The following is a 25,414-nucleotide window of genomic DNA, read 5'->3' as shown; positions in this document are numbered from 1 at the left end:
GGGGCTGGGGATGGAGTCAGGTGGCGGTGGCAAGGCCTACCTGCTGGGTTGCACACTGGCACCACAGAGCACGCGGTCTCCGCAGATCTTGGGCTTCTCCAGCTGGGTGCCTGTCTGATCAGCGCACATTCACCGGGGCTGGGGATGGAGTCGGGCAGGGGCGGCGAGGCCTACCTGCTGGGTCACGCACTGGCACCACAGGGAGCATAGTCTCTGAGGATCTTGGGCCTCTATTTCTTTTTTCAAAAATTGATTCTATTCCTTTGTCAAGTTTCTCATTCTGCTCCTGAGTTATTTTCCAACATCATTTAATCTTCTATCTGTATTTTCCTGTGACTCCCTGAACATCCTTAAGAGGGTTATTCTGAATTCTCCGTCAAACATTTCATAGATCTGCTGTTCCTCTGCATCCATTACTGGTGCTTTATTTGTTTCATTTGATAAGGACATATTTCTCTGTTCTTTCTCAATCTTTATGTCTTTATGTTGATGCCTAGGCATTTGAGGAGACTGCTATTTGCTGCTGATTCTCTGGGGAAGGCTTTTTGTGAGGATTATTAATCACTTCTGGGTCTGGGCTGTCTGGAAATTCAGCCCAGGATGGGGTTTTCCCTATAGATTGAGCCCCCTGCAGTTCTATTGCTCTGACCAATTTCTGCTGAGACCAGCTGCCCATGCTATGCCCAGTGTTCCCAGTTGGGGGTTGGGGGCAGCCTTTCCCCCATACTCCAACCAAGCGTCCCACATTTCTTTCTTTTTTTTTTTTTTTTAAAGATGACCAGTAAGGAGATCTTAACCCTTGACTTGGTGTTGTCAGCACCACACTCTCCCAAGTGAGCCAACCGGCCATCCCTATATAGGGATCCAAACCCATGGCCTTGGTGTTATCAGCACCACACTCTCCCAAGTGAGCCATGGGCCGGCCTTCAGGTATCCCTCATAATAACCTACCAGCCTCTGGGAAGCTCTCCTGACCAGCTGGTTGTGGCTATCTGCTCCCATAAGGGCCCAAGAGAATTCTGCCAGTGGACTTTATGGCCTGTGGGCTGGTATGGTGTGCTCTGAAGCCCTCTTTTCCCCTAAAGGCTATAAGCAGGTTTACACTAAGGGTGCCACTGTGGCTTTTTCCAGCTTGTATAAAAACGAGTCCCCACCTCTGTACTGGGCTGGCTCAGAAGAACAGGCACCATTGCTACACCCTCTCACTGAAGGTATCTCCACCTCCTCCCCAGCTCCAGCAGTTCCAGGTTGGCAGTCTTTGCTTTTTAATAGTTGTAAATTAGTTACTTGTGGGAAAATGAGACACTAAGAATCGTCTATTCTGCCATGATGATGTCATTCTAGAAGTGTCTATTTTATTATTAATTATTGTTGTTAATCTGTTAATGTACCTTATTTATAAATTAAACTTTATCATAGGTGTGTGTAGGAAAAACAAGTACATACAACGGTACTTCAAAAAGCTTGTGGGAAAATAGATTTAAAAGGTAATATGAATCTGTCCATGAACTTTCTGAAGTACCTTCATACTGTCCCCAACTTACATTGGTTCTACTTAGATTTTTCAACTTTACCATAATATGAAAGGAATACACATTCATTAGAAACTGTACTTTGAGTACTTATACAACCATTCTGTTTTTTACTTTCAGTACTGTATTCAATAAAGTATATGAGACATTCAAAACTTATTAAAATAGGCTTTTTGTTAATATGATTTTGCCAAACTGTAGGCTAATATAAATGTTCTGAGCACATTTCAGCTGGGTTAGGCTAAACTATGATGTTTGGTAGGTCAGGTGCATTAGATGCATTTCAACTTATAATACTCTCAACTTACAATGGATTTATTGAGAAGTAACCTCATTGTAAGTAGAGGAGCATCTGTATATGGTTCAGTACTATTTGGGGCTTCAGGCATTCAACTGGGGGTCTTGGAGTGCATCCCCCGAGGAAAAGGGGGGACTACAGTATGACCTCTTGATTTTTGAATACATTGATATTTGATAACACAATCTAAAATGTTTTTGACTGAACAGCCAATTTTATAAGGATCCAAAATATTCTAGAAATAACTTTGAATCATTATTCTGCTATTGCATTTTTATAACTGAAACATCAGTTAGTAGTAACCAAGAGATATTATTTATACACAGATCCAGCAAGTTTCACTATAAATTATGCATTCATATTGCCATAAGCCCAGAGTACTCCCAGTAAATTTTAACTGACTAAAGATGCTTTCGACACCCAACAATGTGCACGCTTGACAGTCAAGCCAGGCTGACTTCTAAGCCACACATAGGTGTGGTCTCCAAATCAATCACAGCCTCCACCCATTCTTTCAACCCTTGCCACAGGAATCAGATCGCATAAAAACAAGCACAGATGCACAGCCTCCAGCTCATCCTAGCTCCGGTTTTCCTAGCAAAGTACAATTTAGAACCTTCAGCCTAAGCCTAGCCTGGCCCAATCTTGATCAATTCTAGTCAGTCCATGCCTCAGTCATCTGCATGTAGTACGTGGACATTACACGGAAGAGTTTTTGCATACAGATAGCAAACAAAGAAAAATATGCGAAATAAAAATAGGGTAATTCCCTAATACCAAAATGTTACTATCATATAGGTATACTTCCACTTTAAATGCAGACAGATAGCAAACAAAGAAAAATATGCTAAATAAAAATAGGGTAATTCCCTAATACCAAAATGTTACTATCATATAGGTATACTTCCACTTTAAAGAACAGATCGAGCTGTCCTACCTCACTACCAAAGGAACGCAAATTAAAACAATAAAATGCTGTTTTCCACGCAGCAATTTAAAGATTTCTTTTTTAATTGCAACAGTTGGGTACCATAGACATTCTTATACACTGCAAGTGTTAGAATCCTTCTGTAAAATAAGGAAACAACATGACTTTAAGAATATTCAAAATAGGTAGCTACTAACAAGAATTTTACTTTCTATAAAGCCTAAAGTAATAATCGAAAGTAAAAGGTGTTCATCACAACCAGAAGCCATCTAAATGTTCAAAAATAGGTTATAGTACTTTCATACAATGATGTGAAGAGTTATGACAAAAATTATTCATAATACAACATAAAATGAAAATCACATAATACAAAATTTTATATGCCATTTGATCTCAATTATGTTAAACACACACAGAGAGAGAAAAAAGGCAAGAAAGCAATATGCCAAACAACATTTATATTTTTTTCAATTTTATTCTTTCAACTTTTACATATTTTTCAAGTTTTCTACAATAATTTAAATACTACTCTCATTGAAATAGATGTTATATCATAATGAATTTTAGCAAAAGAAGCTAGACCCAAAAGAATATATACTTAATACAAACCAAAACCACAATGAGATATCACTTCACACCCACTAAGATGGGTATAATAAAAAAGACAGACATTAATGAGTGCTAATGAAGATATGGAAAAATTGGAAACCTCACACACTGCTGACGGAAATGTAAAATGGTGTAGCCACACTGAAGAAAAGTTTGATAGCTCCTCAAACAGTTAAACATAGTTAACATATGACCCAGCAATTCTATTCCCAGTATATATCCAAGAGGAACAAAAACAAACGTTCACAGCAGCATTATTCATAATAGCCAAAAAGCAGAAACAATCCAAATATTCAGCAATGGATGAATGGATAAACATAACATGGAATATTCATATAATGGAATATTTTCCAGCTGTAAAAAGGAATGAAGTATGATATATACCACAACATGATGAACCTTGAAAACATCATGCTAAGAGAGAGATGCCAGATGCAAAAGGCCTCCTATTATATGATTCCATTTACATGAAATGTCCAGAATAGGTAAACCTATAAAGACAGAAAGTAAATTAGTGGCCACCCAGGGCTGATATGTTGGGGGAAAATAGGAAATGACTGCTAATGGGTATGGAATTTCTTTGAGTGGCAATAAAAATGTTCTAAAACTGATTGTGGTGATGACTGCACCACTCTGTGCATATACTAAAACTCACTACATTGTATACTTTAAATGGGTGCATTATATGGTATATGAATTGTATCTCAATAAAGTTGTTTTTAAACAGGACATACACTTATTATATATGACTTGTGCATTTTTCTCTATGTATGCAATAGTTCATTAAAAAGTTATCTGCAAAAAGGAAGAACCTAAAGTTTCTTAATTTAGCCAAACTCTCAAGCCCTAACTCAGTTTAGTCTTATGTAGAACTGATGCTATTTTTTCGAGTTACTTAACCAGAAGCAGATTAGAAACTTCAGAATACAAGAGTGAGAAAGTAGGTGGTATAGGCTCCCAGAGGCAGAATGAAGCAAGAGAAAACTGGCATGAAGGAAGACGGTGGGAAGTAGTGGGAGGGATACCATAAAAAGCAGAAATAAGAATTCAAACAATGAAGCAATCCAGAACCACTTGCTGGGTCCCACAGAGTCCCACTGGCCCCAAAGGAAACTTCCATAATACAAAAGAGGAGCTCAACACATGATGTTCATGACAAAGACCCCAAACCAACGAGGAAAGACTGAAGTATGTCCAGGCTTCTCTCCCTGAGAAAGCAAGTGTGGAAAAATGTGATCAAGCCATCTGTCCTAAAGAAAAAAAAAATCAAATTTTAAGATTTGATGTTCAAATAAGTAATTATCTGAGAAGTGACTTATGTAAAAGACTTATTCCCCCAAAGGCTAGAGGAATGGGGTATACCGCTGTGTTATTCAAAAGACCATAGGATGACAACACAATGGCATGGAATATTTCATACTGACAAGCACCCTCTTGGGGGACAGATGCCTCAGCGAGTCACCTAGCAGTGCAGCACTGGAGACATAAATGCCATCCCTTCAAAGTCAGTCTGCAATTCAAGGGGTCAAAACCCAGAGCACACATGCATCGAAGGTAAGCTACAAAACCATTAGAGTTGTGAAGCCAGACCCAGAGAAACTTCTGAGGTGAAGCATATGAAGAAAAGTAGAACCAAAAGATAATATGAAACTTTGCACGAACTTTTTGAAGTACCCGCATATTTCTCCTCAGCACTTAACTACAGTGGCCTTTTGGAGGATCCTCCACACCTGTGTCCTACCAGGGTCCTCCTATGTTCCGGACTTGGTCTTATAAGCTCGATGGGTGAATGGGTGAGTTGGTTGGTTGATTGGTTGGTTTCTCCCGGTAAAATGTTTCCATCACTCAGGAGTAAAGGAACCAAAGGTTGTTAAGCACCACCATCTGTGAAGCTGATATTATTCTACAGCAATAAAAAGGAAAATAAGGAAACTGAGGATCAGTGACCTGCCCAAAATCTCAGCTGCAGTACTTTCTGACTAAATTTAAAATTCATGGGTTCGCAGATTTTCCAAAGGAAAGTAGATGCCAACCCTGGCTGCCCTCACCCTCCCCTCCCAGCACCATCCTCTGAGGCTGACATCCTGAAGCTTGAGAAAATCCAGGAAGCAGTGGGGGGCAGTTACAACAGGTACCCAGCTGCCTAACATCACAATACAGCCTAAAGGGCAACCAACCCTTCCTCCCACTGCATGTAAAATAAAAAGTTGCTAGTGCTCCTCTTTCTTCCCCACCTGCAGGGAAATGAATCTACTTTCCTCTTTCCTTTCTTCCCGTCACTATTAAAATCCTGAAATCATTAACTAGTAGCTATTTTCCATGAGCTACTGTTTTTAAAGGAGTCTGCCTTTTCTTTAGCTACCCTAGTTTATTATATCTTCCATAACATAAAGACTCGAAAATGAGGGAGATTTACTAAATTGTCATTGTACAGTTAAAAAGATTTTAGGGTAAGATTAAAGAACATTCCAACTTAATGTATCTTTATAAGTACTGGGTGCAATTCTGGTGGGGGAAGAGGTTCTTACTATTATTGTTTTTCTCCAGCTATAAAGTTAGCTGTGACCCTCAAATAAAGAAAAGTTTGAATTTCCTTCCCTACAGTAAGAAAACTGGCCTTTCTCTGCCCTCATCACTGCTCCAAGAAAAGCAGATACAGAAGTTAGTTCCCTGCCCATTCATTCATTCATGAACGTGCACACAGAGGACAGGACTAGTTATTACGGGGGATAAAGAGAATCATAGAATTAAAGAAAGGTCTGTAGAGAAATGCCTGCTTCTTCATCTGTAAAAGAGAGATAATGATATGTGTATCTACCTCACAGCATTATAAGGAGTAAATAAAATAATCCACCATGCAGGCACTCATTTGTAAGCTATATGAAAAAAGCAAGATGGAGAAAATTAGGTATAGTGTGCTACCACTGACCTAAATAAGAGAAAATATGAATATACACACAAACAAGACACACACGTATACACAGTCACACATTTGCTTATTTAAACAAAACAGACTAACCATAAAATTTAGGGAGAAAGGGCAAATAGGTTATAAGAATCAGAGACAGAGCTAGACTTTTGAATAGATCTTGTTTTGTAGATTTGACTTCAGGCTATATATTCTATTTTTTACATAATTATGCAACAAAATTAAATTTTAAAAAGCAATCCCTCAAAATCAAAAGCTACATAACTACATATCCAGTTGGTTAGCTCAGCTGGTTAGAGCACAGCCTTGCAACACCAAGGTCAAGGGTTCAGTTCCCTGTACCCGCTAGCCACAAAAAAAAAAAAAAGAAAAGTATTCCAAGTCACTTTCAAACATTGTAATTTAACTGTACAGTCCTACTAGGATATATGCTATGAGCAACAACAACAAAAAACCCTATCAAATAAGTCTTGAAACAGTTTCAAGTACTCATACTGCTGGTGGTAATACTGGGATTATTATTCTGAGACTTGTAAGTACATTGTGGGATAAGGCAAATAACAATTTACACCAGTGTTATAAATAGGATTTTCAGCATGGGAGGAAGGAGACACAGGCTAAGACAAAAGATGTTAAACAAAACCCTAAAACCCTGAGTTAGAATCATCAATAAAATTAATAATTTATCTTTAGAAGAAATCACCCATTGCTTAGAAACCCTGTACACTCTTAATGCCCAGATCGTGTCTCTGTACCATTTGCCACAAAAGAAACCAAGGCTCCTTAAAGAAATGACTAGCTCCAGATCTGGTGCAAGAAATGTATTAGACGAGCCTAGAGTATTTTAACTTCCTTACATTCTGGTTTGACATCATGGACTACAAGTACTGTGTCAAAAGGACTTGGGAGCCAATTTGTCCCACTGACCAAACATGGGACAACTTGAGCATCAACAAGGTTAGTAACTATAATTGACTGAACATATCAAATATGTTTAAATTCATGAGTTCAGAAGGTTACAAAACTCACTAGCCACATTTGGAAATCAAGATATTATTCTGAAAGCCAGAAAATAAAGAAGAAAAAAAAAAAAAGCATTTATCTAGTCTTTCCTCTACAAAATTTACTTTAGAGTAACCCAATAATTGACAAGGGCAACAGCCTCTGTAGAAGTGTTCCTGCTAATAAGTGAAGAAGGAATGTCAGAATCACCATTTTTCAATCCTTAATGAATTAATGGATCAGGAAATAATCATTAATGACTGCTGACATTACAAGACACACAACCCAACAATACAGGCTTCCCAATTAAGTTTACAACACTATCCATACAGTTTTAATAAAAAAAAGGCGGGGGGGATTCCAACTTAAATCTCATTAAACCTTTAGATCTAACTACCATTTTACATGAAATACAGGGACGCAAGAACATTTTAATTAAAGCTGCTGGAATACAACAGATCAGACTGTGCAAAGCTCACAGCAGCGTTCTTTCAAGTACGATCTACCAACGGTGCCTTTCTGTGAACTGTTACTGGTCCATGATGAGATAAGCACAGAAATTGAGAGCAAGCATTCAGAAACATTTACAAATCAACAGTAACTTTATGTCTATTGAATCTAACAGCTTTTTTAATGCGGCTGGTCTTACAATACTTTTCTTTCACTTTTCTAGTAATTAATTTGTATTGTATTTTACAAACAGTCCACAACAGATTAGAAATTTTACAGATTAGTCCTCAACTGCAAATAATTTGAAAAGCACTGCTCTATGGACAAATACCCAGTTCGTTCAACAAATAAACTGCAAGAGGAAAAAAAAAAATAGAATAGAGATGAACTGATTATGAAAGACTTAAGAGATATATCAATCCATTGAAATTTGGGGATCTTATTTGGATCCTAACATATACAAACTGTAAAAATATATATATGTACACACTCACAGACACATATGAGGGTACTTCAAAAAGTTCATGGAAAGATTTAAATTATCTTTCAATTCTATTTTTCTACAAACTTTCTGAAGCACCCTCATATGTGTACGTAACATATACAAACTGTAAAACACACACGTGTATGTATGGGTATGAAATCAGAGAGACAGAGAGTATCAAAAAAATACGAACACTGGTGGATATCTGATATTAAGGAATTAATGTTACTTTTCCTTAGGTAAATAATGGCATGATTTTTTTAAAGTATCTGTATTTTTTTAAGATATATACTGAAATATTTATGGATGAAAAACATTTAGAATTTGCCTCCCAAGTTTGGGGGAGCAAAGGCACAGTTTACACAGATGAAATAAGACTGCCCCCAAACTGATAATTGTTGAATCTGGGTGACAGGGACATGCAGGTTCATTATATTAGTCTCCCCTGTTAGGTGTACCTTTGAAATTTTCACAAAGTTTTCCAAACATTTACTATTATTGTTATTATTATTTAAACATAACTAAGAGAGATGTGTACATGTACCACAAGAGAGCTCCATGTAAAATGCTACCTGCTTTCAAACACGGGAACAATTACTTCTAACCACAAGGGTAAAGGAACTTTAACCTGAGTAGCTTTTAGGAGAAAAAGGAACTCTCATCCATTGTTGGTGGGACTGCAAAATGGTGCAGCCTCTATGGAAAATGGTATGGAGGTTCCTCAAACAATTGCAGATAGATCTACCATACGACCCAGCTATCCCACTGTTGGGAATATACCCAGAGGAATGGAAAACATCAAGTCGAAGGTATACCTGTTCCCCAATGTTCATCGCAGCACTCTTTACAATAGCCAAGAGTTGGAACCAGCCCAAATGTCCATCATCAGATGAGTGGATACGGAAAATGTGGTACATCTACACAATGGAATACTACTCAGCTATAAAAACGAATGAAATACTGCCATTTGCAACAACATGGATGGACCTTGAGAGAATTATATTAAGTGAAACAAGTCAGGCACAGAAAGAGAAATACCACATGTTCTCACTTATTGGTGGGAGTTAAAAATTAATATATAATTCACACACACACACACACACACACACACACACACACAAATAAAATAAAAAACCGGGGGGGGAGAAGATATAACAACCACAATTACTTGAAGTTGATACGACAAGCAAACAGAAAGGACATTGTTGGGGGGGAGGGGGGAGGGAGAAGGGAGGGAGGTTTTGGTGATGGGCAACAATAATCAGCCACAATGTATATCGACATAATAAAATAAAAAAAATAAAAATAAATTAAAAAAAATAAACATGAGTAGCTTTTACAGTGGGCCTTGAAGAATGGGTGTGCTCTGGACCCAGGAAGGAGAAAAGAGAAAAAGCAAGACACTTGGGAGAGTACAGGCATCAATGAGAGACAGCAAGTGGTCAAGTGACTGTGGAACACCAAGAATAACAATGCTCATAGACTCCTCTGTGCCAGGCACTGTGTCAGGCACTTTACGTGTGCTTTTCACCTATTCCTAATATCCATCATAGGAAGAAAGCAGAATTACCCCCAATATCATGAAAGAGGAAAGATGGCATAGAGAAGGAACGTCACTTGCCTCACATCTCAGAATCTGAACCAAAGTCCCTGACTCTGAAGCTCTTTCCCTGTGTTCTACTTCCTCCACAGGATAGGGTGGGTGACAGGGCCACATCATGGAAAGCTTAAAAGTCGAGCTAAGAAATTTACACCATGTTTTGCATATAAAATGGAAAGCAGTGGCAATTTTTGAGAAGATAAATAATGTAATTCCAAGAAAACTTTGAGAAGATTAATCGGGCAGCAATAAAAATTCTCAACTGGAAGAGACAGAGTTTATAAACAGGGAGGGGGGCCAGAAGGCTACTGCAATGGTCTAACTGACGCATAATGAGGGTCAGAACTAGAGGAGTTGGAATTATGTGCCAAGAAGCTATCAAATGCCTTCTCTAAACATAACCTTCACCCCCACCGAAAGAATCCCCTAGGAAACACGCCTTCTCTTCTTCCGCCTACTACTCCCACCACCAACCCTAGACACATCACATTTTGTCAGTCCCAGAAATTACACAACACCCTAGGTTCTCAGAATACAACATAAAATCCTAGGCATGGTCTGATGGGAACAGCACTATCACCTCCCCAAATCATAGACTTCTTTGAAGGTAGGATAAAAATCCTAAACATTTTTGGCAGCTACATCAGCCTACGTCACATGCCAGTAACATACCCAGGACCTTTCACACATACATGTGCTATGGAGCAGCTCATTTTGGACCCAGATGCAATATACAAGGTTCTATTCAATTTCAGCTGTTAATTTTAATTAAAGATCTTCACACACCTGCACTGTGTAACTTGGGAGTATATGCTATATGCATCGAGACATTTACAAGTTCAATTAATGTACCTTCTAGGTCCTCATCCAACTCACTGGCAAAAATGTCATGGAAAGAACCAAACAGGGAAAGCTGTAGTGTCACTAGAGAACTACAGAACTGAAATGAGCAGGTCAATGGAGTATCTGTAGCGATGAACAGCGGGGCATCAGATGTCAAAGAACTCCACAGAACTACACAGGGCATGAGGAACATGCCATCATGGGCAGGCATACTGCTTTCTCTGGGCTTTGGTTATTTGGGGGGAAGGGGAGGGTACTTGAGTGGCCACAGGTGTAGAATAAGCACCTGTATTATCACCACCTACCATTTCTTGAATACTTATAGAGTGCTACATTTTTTTTTTTTTTAAGGCTAGTCAAGTGAGGCAGCAGAGCAATGGAGATGGAGAAGGAATGAAGAAATCTGTAACTGGTTGTGATCAATTAGCTATAAATACCACTGCACCCGGACAGGCCAGCGTGCACTAAAACCTTACTTATAACTTCTTTAACACTCACAAAAACAATGCAAGGTTGCAGTCCCAGCTCTGCTATGTACTAGCACTGAATGCCAATACTCTAATTTTAAAAATGGAATAATAATGCCTCTTTCACAGGCTCTTGTGAAAATTAAATTTAAAAAGTGTATGTGGGGCTGGCAGGTTAGCTCAGTTGGTTAGAGCATGGTGCTGATAACACCAAGGCCCAGGGCTCAATCCCTGTACCAGCCAGCCTCCATAAAAAAGAAGTGTATGTGAATTCTCTCTGTAAATGATCTGGCTCTCCACAAATAAATGGTATTTTCACTATTATGATTATTAATGTTTCTTAAATTTCCTGAGAAGTAGATGGCTCTCTCTTAAAGATGAGAAGAATACTAAGAACTGAAGTCAACAATGTACAGAGCTGGAGATGAGCTTACAAAGCTTCCTTCTAGTAGAAGCAGAGAGCAACAAAGGCATTTCCTGGCCAGTCCTGTGAAATCTTCTAAAGCGTGACCTGTTTGTTTGTGGACGCACTGTTTGCCACCACCCAAGATCCGCAACTGCAGGGAAGAAGCAACAGATGTTCGGTGACTGGCCAGTTCCTCTGGGAACTGCCACAGTCCATGGCATAATACAATGATTTCTAAATAGAGAAAGATCACAATCAAATGAAAGACAAGATATCCCAATGTGCTCCACTGCAAAAATGTTGTTTGCTAAACATAAAAGGTCATTTGAGGAACAGCCAAAGAACAATTAATTAGCAGAGCAAACAAGAATATTTTTGAAGGAAGAAGCAACAGAGGACAGAACTTTAAATTGCTCAATTTTGAATGATTTCTTTTCCACTACTATACATAAAAGCTTTTTTTGTGGAAACTATGAGGTCATTGTTTTCAGAGTCTTTACTATAGGAAACAGCTGTGGGGAACTACACAAACAGAGAACACTGCCCTATTTAGTAGCCCCTCATTGTGACAAGTGTATAGATAAGGACAGGAAAAATCCATCAAACCACACACTAATAACAAAGTGAAAGAGACAAACTAAAAACTTTAAGCAACACAAAGAAAGAAACAACTCAGGGCAAGTATCTATATATTATTATATCTGTATCTTGACTTAAGAAACATGTCCACATTTAGATAGGATCAACTCCTGTCTAAGTGGATCACCAAAAATGTAAATGATTCACTTTGTGCAGTACATGAAAACGATAACATTCAACAAATACAGCTTTTTAAAAGTTTTCTTAGATTCTTATGTCCAAATACTATATACCTGTCTAAAACTGAACTAATCCACCCACCTCCAGAACTGTTTCCCATTTTGTTTTTCCAATTTTGAAGAGCACCATCCCAAGACACCCTGTTTCAAAATCTCAATGTTATTTTCATCTCCTCCTCCTTATTCACTCTTCACCCACCAATAAAGGTGCCAAACACTGTCAACTCTACTTCCAATACACATTTTGTATATGTTCAAAAGTCAGAGGAAAGGAGCAAGAGACAAGGAAAAGAAAGAAACTGAATCCAGCCCAATCCACTACATGGCATGTGACTCCACCTAAAATATGACCCAAGACTGCTTAAGCTCACTCAGAGACAGAGAAATTACTATTACGTGGGGTGGTTCATTCTATTTTCAGATAACTTGCTCATAATGTCCTTTATACTGAGGCCCACCACTCCCTTTCCCAATTTCTCCCCTCTTCTCTCAAAGCTTAAAGCCCAAGAATAATCACAGTCCTCAAGTAAGGTCTGACTCAAGTCCACAACAGAACTGGCGCATCACCAGCACACTAGTATAACAGAGGTTAGTCCGCAAGCTGTCCTTGGTTGTGGCATCTTCGGTTTGGATTAACCAACACATTGTACACCTCCTGCACATTAGGCGCAGATTCAATAGTGAGTAAGACATAATCACTGCCTGTGAGGGAGTGGGAGAGACAAACAATGGGCTTAGGAAGCAGAATCCTCTGAGTGAGTTTTTCTGTTTTAAACAGTTCATACGACATGGGAAGTATCTGATCCTTGGAAGAACATACAAATAAATCCATCCAATCCTGCTTCCTGTGGGGGAATTTCTTCCTCAGTTATCAGTCAATTCAGGCTTTCTAACCATAACATTATTATTGGTTTATGTTTTGTTGAAAGTTATTGATCTTATCAATAACAGGCAGGCATTTAGTAAGCATGGTTATCTGTCCCAAATTAATTGTAGATATTTAACATTAAAATTCACACATGATTACTTTGTTTCTTGAAACACAACAAAATGATTCTAAAATTTGGAGAACTTTTAAAGAATAACATAAGAAAGAATAAGCAATGATAATACTATGCTGTACCAATAGAAGAACTAATGAAACAGGATACAAAATTCAGAAATAAACCATAAAACTCAAATATAGAGAAACCTTTTGTAAACCAGCAGGGTGATAATAAGGTTGGGGTAACAATGGTAACATCAGCTAACACTTGCTGAGCATTGATGGTGTGCCAGGCCCTCTGCCAAGTTTTTCTTTCTTTTGTTTGCAAAACAGCCTAATAAGATAGACATAAGCTTATCTTCATTTTACAGATTAGGAAATTAAACCCAGAGTTAAGTGCCCAAGGTCCCAAGGGTAGTAAGTGGTGCAGCCAAGATTTGAACCAGGTAGTCTGGCTCCCCAGGCCAAGCTCTTAACCACTGCACAAGATGGGAAACCTCAAACCTTAAACAAATCCCCACTTTACACATCACCAAAGTATACTCCAAATAACTAAAGAGATAAATATTTTAGAACATAATAAGAAAAAAGAAAAATTATCCTATGTTAAAAAATAGAAAAATTATCCTATATTCATGAATAACTTTTTCAGCTATATAGTAATAATAGCAATAAGGGAAAGGGACAGTTTCAAAAATGTAAATTAAAACCTTCTGTAATACACAAAAGTAAAACAAACTAAAACTAAAAAGCAAGAGACTGAGAGATATATCTATATCAACCACATCAAAGGTTTAATGAAGTTGTTACCTTACATACATATACACTCTATAAAGAACCATTATAAAGTTTAAAAAGAAAAAGCTTCAAATTCTCAAAAGACACCATGACCAACTGGGATTTATTCCTGGAATGAAAGGAGGTTCAATACAAAAAATCAATGCAATATACTGCACATAAAACAGAATGAAGGGGGAAAAAAAACAAAACACATCATCATCTCAACTGATGTAGAAAAAAGCATTTAATAAAATTCAACACTGTTTCATGATAAAAAACACTCAACAAACTAGGAATAGAAGGAAACTTCCCCCAACGTGATAAAGGCCATATACGAAAAGTCCACTGCTAACATCATGCATAATAGTGAAAAAAAAGACAAGGATGCCCACTTTTACCACTTTTATTAAACACAGTATTGGAAATCCTAGCCCAAGTAATTAGGCAAGAAAAAGAAACAAAAGGCATAAAAAACAGAAAGGAAGAAGTAAAATTATCTGAATTTGCAAATGACATGATCATATATGTAGAAAACCCTAATGATTCTACAAAACTCTGTTAGGGCTGACAAATGAATTCAGCAAACCTGCAGGATACAAAATCAACATGCAAAAAATTAGTCACATTTCTACACACTAGCAATGAACAATCCAAAAAGAAAATTAACAATTCCATTTATGATAGTATCAACAAGAATAAAATATTTAGGAATAAATTTAACCAAGGGAAGGAAAAAACAGTACACTGAAAACTACAAAACAGAGCTGAAAGAAATTAAAGACACAAATAAATGGAAAGGCATCCCATGTTCATGGACCGGAAGACTTAATATTGTTAAGATGATGATACTATTCAAAGCAATCTACAGATTCAATGCAATCTCTATCAAAATCCTAATGGCATTTTTTTGCAGAAATAGAAGAGCCCATCCTAAAGTTCATAGAGAATCTTGTATTAGTCCATTACTGTTGCTTATCACAGAATATATGAAACTGAGTAATTTAAAAGGAAATAAGACTTATTTCTTACAGTTTTGGAGGCTAGGAAGTCTATGGTCCAGGGGTGCATCTGATGAGGGCCTTCTTCTGAGTGGGAACTCTCTACAGGATCCCCAAGTGATGGAGGCAAGAACTCCTTAATATGCTCACTTGCTCTCCTTATAAAACCACAAGTGCCACTCCCATGACAACCCACTAAATCATTAACTGGTTACTCCACAAATGGATTAATCCATTCACAAGGGCACAGATCCAATCAGCTCTTAATCAGACACTACCATAGTCTGATTCCCCACCTTCTAAACACTATTACAATGGGGATCAAGCTTCAACAAGCTTTGGGAAGACATTCAATCCATATCAACTCTCAAAAGACTCCAAAGCCAAAACAATCTTGAAAAAGACAAAGTTCAAAGACTCACATTTACTGATTTCAAAACTTACTACACAACTATAGTAATCAAAACAGTATGGTACTAAGCATGAAGACAGACAGACCAATAGAACAGAACAGAGAACCCAAAAGTAAACTCTCACATATATGATCAACTAATTTTCAAGAAGGGTGCCAAGATCATTCCATGGGGAAAGAACAGTCTTTTCAACCATGGTGCTGGGAAAACTGAATAGCCACATGAAAAAGAATGAAGTTAGACCTTTACCTCACACTATCTACGAAAATTAATTCAAACTGGATCAAAATCCTAAACATAAGAGCTAAAACTATAAAACTCATAGGAGAAAACAGAGGAAAAACTTCATTACATAGGATTTGACAATGATTTCTTGGATACAAAACCAAAACCAAAGGCAACAAAAGAAAAAATAGATAAATTGGACTTCATCAAAATTAAAAACTTTCTTGCATCAAAGGATACTATCAAGAGAGTGAAATGACAAACCACAGAATGGAAGAAAATATTTGCTAATTGTATATCTGATCAGGGATTAATATGCAGAATATATAAAGAACTCTTACAACTGAACAACAACAAAAAAACCCAACTCAAAAATGGGCAAAGAACTTGAATAGATATTTCTCCAAAGAAGATATACAAACGACCAAATGACCACTTGAAAAGATGCTCCAAATCATCAGTTATTAGGGAAATATAAATCAAAACCACAATGAGATGTCACTTCTCACTCACTAGGATAGCTATTATTTAAAAAGACGGAAAAGAACAAGTGTTGGCAAGGATGTGGAGAAATTAGAACCCTTACGCATTGCTGGTAGGAATGTAAAATAGTGCAGTCACTGGAAGACAGTTTGACAGTTCCACAAAAAGTTAAACATAGAATTGTCATATAATACAAAAGAATTGAAAACAAAGACTTAAACGGGTACTTGTACATAAATGTTCACAGCATCATTATTCACAGTAGCCAAAAGGTAGAAACAACCCAAGTGTCCATCAACAGATGAATGGATATTACTTTCAGCCACAAAAAGGAATGAAATTCTGATACGTGCCATGACACAGATGAACATTACGCTAAGTGAAATGAACCAGACATAAAAGGATTTTGTGTACTGTACTGTATAATTCCATTATTTGTGAGGTACCTAGAATAGGCAAATTCATGGAAAGAGATAGTGCAGAGATTACTAGGGACTAGAGGGGAGTTATTGTTTAATGCATACAGAGTTTCTGTTTGGGATGATGAAAAGTTCTTGAAATAGATGGTTGAGCAAATGGTAAATTTGATGTTATGTATATTTTACTACAATAAAATTTTTTTTTAATGCTAATAGATACATGAGCAAAGAATGGATACAACAAATGTAAATATAAAACCCAATTCATTCTACAAATGGTTTTTGAGCACCCAACATTGGGTTGGGGGAAGTCTATGATCAAACTAAAAGCACTGTAATTTTTTTAATTTCTTGTTTTGGGAAAGTAATACGACAACACATATAACAAGTCAAAAAGATGTCCATAAGTTTTTGATGCTCTTAAGACATGTCTGGAAATCTATCCTAAAGAAACAACACGACAAAGAAAAAAGCTATACATGTGATTCATGTTCATTACAGTAAAAAAGAATAGAAAGGAAAATGCCCAATTAAAGAGGACTGATGAGTAAATTATCACTTAGCAATGTGATAATACCATATAAATCATTAAACATTAAACAGCATTATGAACCCTATTTAGAAACATTAGAAAATTTTTTTTACAAATTGCATTAAAAAAAATCATAATCCAAAATGGTCTGACCAGCATGACAGCAACTATGTAAAATATGTACCTATGTGGACGGGAAGTACAAAAATGTAAATCTATGGCACTTTATGGCAACATATTCCGTACAGTAAGAGCACAAACGTTATCATCACACTGCCCTGAGTTCAAGTTGAAGCTCTGCCCCTGCAAATGTGTAAAGAACAAACTATGTCAAATTAGAATAACAGATTTAGTGCTAGTTTACACTGCTGGTTGGAAAGATATTTCTTTAAAACCTCAGAATTGGGTTTTATAACAAATAAAAATCTCTAGTCAAAACTCTACCCTACACTACCAAATATTTCCCCCCATGAATTACCATGGAACCTAAAATGTAACATGTCTAAAATAGAATTTATCATCTTGGGGAAAAAAAAAAAAAAAAAATTCTAAATTGCCTCAGTTTCCCAAATGTGACCAGCTTTAAGGAGGGTAAGATACATACTGTACTGTTGTTCTCCCTGAACCTGGTTCTGTTCCTGCACCTCTCTCATAATCACCCCATCTATCCTCAATGTCACTAGTCCCTGAGTGATCATTCTTTTAAAAGGAAATAAAAGAAAAAGAAAGTCATATCACAACCCCGTCTAAAATTATTTGGTGGCTGCCCTCACAGGATGCTATTCTCTGACATGGCACCCAAGGACTTCCAGATCCAGCCCTGCCAAAATCATCAATGAGTGAGTCTTCTCCCAACCCCACCCGCCCCAACCACCACCCCACACTTCTGCTACAACCACCCTAGACTTTGAAGTTTTCTGAGTAAGCCATGTTGTGTGAGCTTTTGCACTTGATGAGTTTTCTGCCCTGGAAAGGACTTTCCCACCTTTGCCCAGTCTACCCAGAGGATTCCTACCAAATCCTTCAAGACTCAGTCCAGGTACTGCCTCTTCTGTCCCTCTACAACCCCCCCCATTCCTTCCTCAGGTGATCTCACCCCAGGATTTGCACAGCACTTTGGTCCATAACTCTGTCACAGCACTCATCCTAGCCTGCTGCAATTATTTCTTTATCCGTCTGTCTTCCCTTCTAAACTCTGAATTCCTCGAGGGCATGGACTACTACTACCTCACTCATCTTCATTTCCCAGTGCCTTGTAACACAGGACCAGTGCAAGAAATGTGTTCAATAAATCTGTAGACTTAATGAATCTATTTTGTGTCTACAAAATGCCAACCTGAATTTGATTCTTAATGGGTTATAAACTGACATTTCTGCAGCTCTACATTGTAAAGCTAAGAGCAGGCAGTCAAACAGTAAAGTAAACCAACTCTGCCTTCCTGGTTTTCCTCCTACCTGACTGCCCCTTCAGCAGGTACTCTCTCCTCCTATCCTCTCATTTTTGGTGTCCCCCAAGGGCCTGGCCTTGGCTTCTGACCTTCTCTATATATTCAACATGCTCTGGCTTCAATTATCACCTCTCTGCAGCTGAATCCAAATCCACACAATTAGTCCTAAATTGCACCTAATTTCCACCTATCTATTAAGATTCTCCCTCGTGTCCCAGACACCCAACCCCACATATTCAAATTAAATGCATGATTTTCTCTGCTCCTCGTGCTCCACAAACTACTTCCCCTCCCCAAAGCTCAATTTCTATCAGATACCCCCATTGCTTCTCCATCCCCCCAACTGAAACCTCAGTGTGCCCTTTCCTCTCCATCGCTTACAGTCTCCTTACTAATGACACAGTGCCCTCCAAAATGTTTCTTGGATTCACCATTTCCTCCTCCTTTTCCTCACTTCATACCGTGATTGTCCTCTACCTGCATACACTCTCTCCTCCGACTCCTTTTCCCTCATCATCAGACCCGTTCTTCTAAAACATCCTTTTCATCAAATCAGTCTCTGTACAACTCAAGAATCTTCAATTGAATCACTACTGATTACAGCCTCAAGGCTACACTGTTGTGACAGACTTTCAAAACCACCCATAATTTGCCCCCTCTTCTCTCCCTAGCCATCTACATTTATTTCCCCTTCTCTCCAAATCAGTGCTTCTCAACCAGGGGTAATTCGCACCCCCCGCCCCCAGGACACTTGGCAACATCTGGAGACATTTTTGGTTGTCAAGACTGGGGTGCAGGGAGGAGAGTACTACCACATCTAGTGGGTAAAGGCCAGGGATTCTGCTGAACATCCTACAGTGCAAGACAGCCCCCCACAACAAAGAATTATCCAGCCCAAAACAGCAATAATGCCAAGGCTGAGAATCCCTGCTCCAAATAAAGGCTCTCTGTCTCCAGACCACGCCATCACCATGCCTTTGCTCAGCATATTTCCCCAGCAACCTGGAATGTCGTCTCTCTTCCCCTTAACTATCTGTGCCTTATTTATCTTCAAATCCCATTCTAAGCCTGTAACCCATGTTTTTAAATACGATCTATAGGCCGATGAGTTCTGAATGCTTACCACCAGCCAATATCAATCTTCTGAACTCCAGACTCTCTTATCCACGTGCATATGAGACATCTCGTGAGTGTCCTGTTTAACACACCTGAACCTGAACTCCTGATCCCACCCAAACACTTCTCCTCAAGTATACAGCACCAGCAATCACCCAGTTGCTTGGGACAAACAGCTGGGAGTTCTTGATACTCCGCCTGCTCCACTGTCCTCCCCAAAATCAACCCATTAGCAAGGCCTGTCAAGAGTACACCTCCAGATATATCTCAAATCCATCCACTTCTGCATTTCCATCCACCACCACTTTGAACTGGTTGATCACAAAAGTCTCCCACTGGTCTCCTGGCTTCCGTTCTATTCACTATTCAGCACCCAGAAGGACCATTTCACATTTTAATGAGATAACGCCAGAACTCTGTTTAAAACCTGCAACAGCCCCCCACTGCTCTTAGAATAAAATCTAAACCCTACCTTGGCCTACAAGGCTCTACGTGATCAGCTTCTGTCCACCTGGCCCTGTCCCCCGCTTCCAGCTTCCTCTACCCCACTCTCCTACTGGCTCTCCAAGCTGCAAATAAAGCCTGTGAGACTTTTAAAACACCCCTCCAGCACCTTCCGAACATAGGGCCTTTTGCATACACTTTATTCCCCCACTTGGTCACACACATTATTCTCCCTGTACTCCTTATCTTTTCCTTCTCAGCAAATGTTACTTTTATTTTTCTATTTATCAGTGTTCATTGGTTAATATCTGCCTCCTCTGTGACAATAAAAGAATCATGAAGGAAGGGACCATGTAGCCTTTTACCATTTTTTTAACCATTACCATCCCATTTTGTTTACCATCACATACCCAATGACTAGCATAGTGCATGGCATTGAGTCAGAAACTCAAATGTGTAGAAGCTTCATTACTGACAATGAATGAATCTTCTACTTACACTTCAGGTCACGATGATTTCACCCTTCTCTGAACTCCCACGGAAACTTCCTAGTCAGTAAAATTTAAAACAGCTTCCCTATAAGCAGGTAAGTTCTTGGAGGGCAAGGACCCTGTCCTATAATCTTCATATGTAATCCTCTGTTCCCAACTCCTCACCTAAACTAGCCCCTTTACACACAATAATTACATGGTAAATGTGGTTTAAGTCAGCAAACATGGAGTTCTGTAATTATCCTGTGTATTTTTATTTCCCAACTAGTCCTCATGGAAAATTTCTTATAATTTTTATGATTCCCTTTTACCAAACTTAATAAGAAGCTGCATACATCTGCTCAAAACTAATTGGAGAGAGATCTATAGGTGTTTATATATGCATTTCAACAGTCTGAAAGGATTAGTTTCTTAAAGAAAGACTTCCAAAAGTCCTTAAGCCCAAGGAACAAATGGCACATATAGAAGCTAGCTGCAGATAACCTTATTTTTACTAGAATTCAGCATCATAATCTCACAGGGAAAATAATGCTACACGTTTCAGCACATCCAGTTTGTTTGTTTTACACTGAAACGTGTCACTGCAGTGATTGTACTGATACGTCCATCCCAAGCTCAGGAGTCCCATCACATCCAAGTCTTCTTTCAAAACTACAACTTCATGATTTTATCACCTTCTCTCTCAGAGATTTGGAGCTCTACTAAAACTCTCGTCTGCGTTTGACAGACAAGAGAATTGACCAGGAAGAGATGTACTTTCTATTTTTATATTCCGTCATGAATCTAAATGTGACCTACACAATTTCTTTTTTTTTTTCCCCCTTGTGTTTCAAATGAATCCAAGAGACACTCTGAAACCAGAATACTTCATGGGAAACACTAAAGTATCAATATACTAAACAGCTTCATACAAACCAGGAAAATTTATATCACAGGTCTGCAGCACAGTATCAGAGTGCTCCATCATGAGTCCATAAACAATTTGGATGTGAGATTAAGCACTTGTAATACCCTGATTAATAGCTAGGTTGTTTGCCACTATTCATTTATACATGTTTACTCCTTTTGTAACTTGAGAATTCTCAGTAAAAAAATAAGCACCACCAGGCACCAAAGTTCAAGGGGAAAAAAATGGGAGAGAAAATTCTATTCATCAGTTACTTTTTGTTTTACTGCAAATTTGGAAGGAGTCCCCATAGTTCTTTTATCAGATCACTCTGTTCTAGTTGTTCTTTAGGAGCATGGTTTGAAATCCGCTGCTATAAAAGTCGTCTTTCTTACGTGAAAGATGACCATCCTTCTTTTTACTTGTTGCCAAAGGACACTGAGTACTCGAAATCAGACAGCTTTTGTAAAAACTTGGAGCACTCATTTTCCTATTAAAGTTAAAGCAATAAGCTGATTTCTCCTTAAAACAGCATACTGAGTATTCAGGTTTCAAAATGATTTATTTACTCTCACTGTTTTACTAAGAAAAAGAAAGTACAAGGGTCCTGCCAGTGAAGTCCAAGTTTTACCCTAGTAAAACTGCTGCTAACACATACATGCTGAGAAAAGCAAAAGTAACAAGGTAAGCATTCTAAAAGCTGGGGAAGTAAGGAGACTTCAAAACATTCCTCCAACAGAATTTCTCAACCTCAGCACTACTGACATTTTGGGCTAGATAATCCTTTTGGGTGGGGGGAGCTGTTCTGCACGTTGTATGACATTCAGCAGCATCCCCGGAATCTACCCACTAGAAGCACCGCCACCCCAGCTGTGACAACCAAGTATGTCTCCAGACACAGGCAAATGTCCTAGGGGGTGGGGTGGGGGTCAAAAAGTAACCTGGTTGAGAATCAGTGCTTTAAGAGCAGGAGAAAAATATCTATGTAAAAAGAGAAAAGGATATAGGTGGCAGCTATAAAAGTTTCTTAAAGCATAAAGTTTGGGCCAGCCAACTAATTTCGTTCTGGGAAAGGAAAACCCAACTTTAACAACCATCTAGCCTATCCAAAACCAAAAACTCGTTTACCTGGCAAGCTCCTAAAGTTCAAATCAATGTGGTTACAGTGCAAAAAAGAATTCTAATGAAAAACTTACAAAGAAAAGCATTAGTATCTTAAGAAAGTTTTAAGACACATTCAAAGCACATTCAAAGAAATAGTAAGTGCTTTTCTAGACTCCAAGCCAAACTATCTCAAGATGGCAAATCGGTTTTATCTCCTCTGCCAACTCCAATCAACTGGTATGGGCTGCCTGGAGCCCAAAAATGAGTGGGATTCTGAGGCTGAATGTTAGCTATCTGAATATGAAGACCATCTGAATCAAATATCCCTGTCTTCCACAAATAGGCAAGAGGGCATGGTAACAGGTACATCTCACATGCTTTATGCTCAAAACAGTACCCATCAAATTTGGCTGTAATAAAACATTTTACAAAAAAAGTTATCAATCCTCCACAGTGCTGCCACCCTTACTTGAGGGAAGAAAACAAAACAAAACAAAAATCTGATCATACCACTCCCCTGCTTACAAATCAGCACTGGATTCTCAACTTCCAGAGGATAAAGTCCAAACCAGCATCACCCACAAAGCCCTTTACAATCCGTTCACAACATACTTTTCCCAGGCTTTCTACACCCTTGAGAGCTCTCCATGGTGCAACCAAACACTAAATGACTGTTTCCCCAAAACCACATGCCCTTTCATGCCACCCCACTACTTCCCTGCCTGGCAAATTTTTAATCATCCTTCAGAGCACTGCTCAAAAGTCACCTGTTTTGTGATGCTTTACTTGATCCTTGGAGCGTGGTACTCAAAGTATGGTCCTTGGACCAGCAACATCAGCATCACCTGGGAGCTTGTTAAAAATGCAGAATCTCAGGCTCCGCTGCAGCTCTACCGAATCTGAATTTGCTTTGCAACAAGACCCAGGTGAATTACGTGCACATTAAAGTGTGAAAAGTGCTGTCTCTTAGGGAACTTAGCAGGCCCCAGCAGACTCAGCTCACAGGCAGGTACGGTGTCTTCCTCAAATGAAAGTGCCTGGCACATGATAAGTGAGGCATTTTGGTGGGCTGTCTAAGAAGTAAACCCCTCCTTAACTCATCTCCTCTACTAAAGCAGGAAAAACCAAATGCCCATCTTCCAGCCTCCATGGTAGCCAACTGACATGGTTATAGTCAATGAGATGTCGGCCTGCTGAAGGGGCTTCTGGAAACTCTTATTTCCCTAATGACTTCCTGCCTTCCTGGATAGAATGTCAGCTGCTGCAGCTGCCATCATCAAGCAACCATAAGGTGACAAACCTGAGAACAAAAAGCCAATAAAGTTAAGGACATCACAGTGGAAACACAAAAATGGTCTGGTCCTTGTTGGGCCCATCTAGCCACAGTACCACCTTAGAAACACCTACCTTCAGAGTTAATGTGTGAGCTAATTCTACATTTTTATTGCTTAAGGCACTATCATTGGGGATTTTCCTTTCTTGTGCTGAATGCATTCCTAACTGATTGAATAAACGTTGAATAAATGCAAAGTGAATGAATGAATGCAGAGTGAAATCAGAAGATGACATTTTTTAAAAAGAAGGGCCTCTAACAATTTGTTCAGCACTGCCAAAGTATGCCTATAAATCAGTCTCTGCACTCCTAGAATTATTGACCCATTTCTGTTCACAGCTTAATGGATAAAAAAGTGAATACAAACTCGTAAGAAGCAATGGAAATGTTCACATACAAAGATGCCATTCAAACTGATTTTCACATTTTGGAAAAGAAGAGAAAACCAAACTTAAACACTGGGTTCTGACCTTGAAAAGTTTGCAATTGCTACAGCTACTTACAGGCAGCTATAAGCAAAGAGAAAAAAGACATACAGTAGCCAGTTGGTTGCCATTCTTCTACTTATTTTGAGATCTCATTATTTTTTCAGTCCCTATCTCAAGTATTTCCATTCAAATCTCCAAGATCAAACAGCAACCATTTTTTTTCTTTTTGAGAAAAACAGCATTGAGCAAAATAAATAAATGTAAATGAAATATAAGTAAAAAGCATTAAAAGAGGAGGGACACACACTGGCAGTGTTGTTCCTCAGCAAGAAAGTTAAGACCTTAACTAGGTGCAGACTCCTCGGCTACATCACCATTTTATATTTTAATCAAATCATTTACTTAAAGTATTTCAGAAAGAAACTTTGCAGCACCAATGGAAAACCATAAGTTGAAGACAAATGAAAAAGCAAACCCAACAATAACATAACCTTATCAAATCCTAACTACTGTTGCTTGCCCAAGCCTCTAAATTTGAAGCTGGTTCTCTCTTTGTTTTAAAGAAGGTGGGGAAGACGGTGGCAAGAGGTGTTAAAAACAGGCTAACATCAAGCTGAGACTTCCTCCTGGGCATGATAAGGATAGAGAACTTCAGGAAAAGGAATTAACTTTCTCACTGTGTGATTTGATTCTATTTAATACCATTATTCATGTCCCACCTAAAAGTATCCCTTACACAATCTCAGATCATTTACCTCTTCTGCTTAAAATAAGAACCCAATTCCTTGGTGCAACCTAAATGGCCCTACACCATCTGGCCCCAGCCCACCACTCAGCTCTCAGATCTCACCCTCTCACTACACTTGAAGCTCCACGCCACACAGCCTCGTCAATCACATCACCAGGTTTTGTTATCTTCAAACTACTATCAGATATTACTGCCTGAACTTATTACAGCGTGTA

The 25,414-nt window shown here is 38.6% G+C and overlaps 1 protein-coding gene across 1 annotated transcript in view; it reads right to left on the bottom strand.

Moving 5' to 3' along the window:
• The window catches only part of USP31 (ubiquitin specific peptidase 31), a 97,421-nt gene that overhangs the window by 70,765 nt on the left and 1,242 nt on the right, over positions 1-25,414 (bottom strand). The window lies entirely within an intron of this gene.

Source organism: Cynocephalus volans, chromosome 6 (genome assembly GCF_027409185.1).
Source record: "Cynocephalus volans isolate mCynVol1 chromosome 6, mCynVol1.pri, whole genome shotgun sequence".
NCBI lineage: Eukaryota > Metazoa > Chordata > Mammalia > Dermoptera > Cynocephalidae > Cynocephalus > Cynocephalus volans.
Note: the sequence above shows the minus strand (reverse complement) of the source record. Positions and strands in the feature narration are given on the sequence as shown.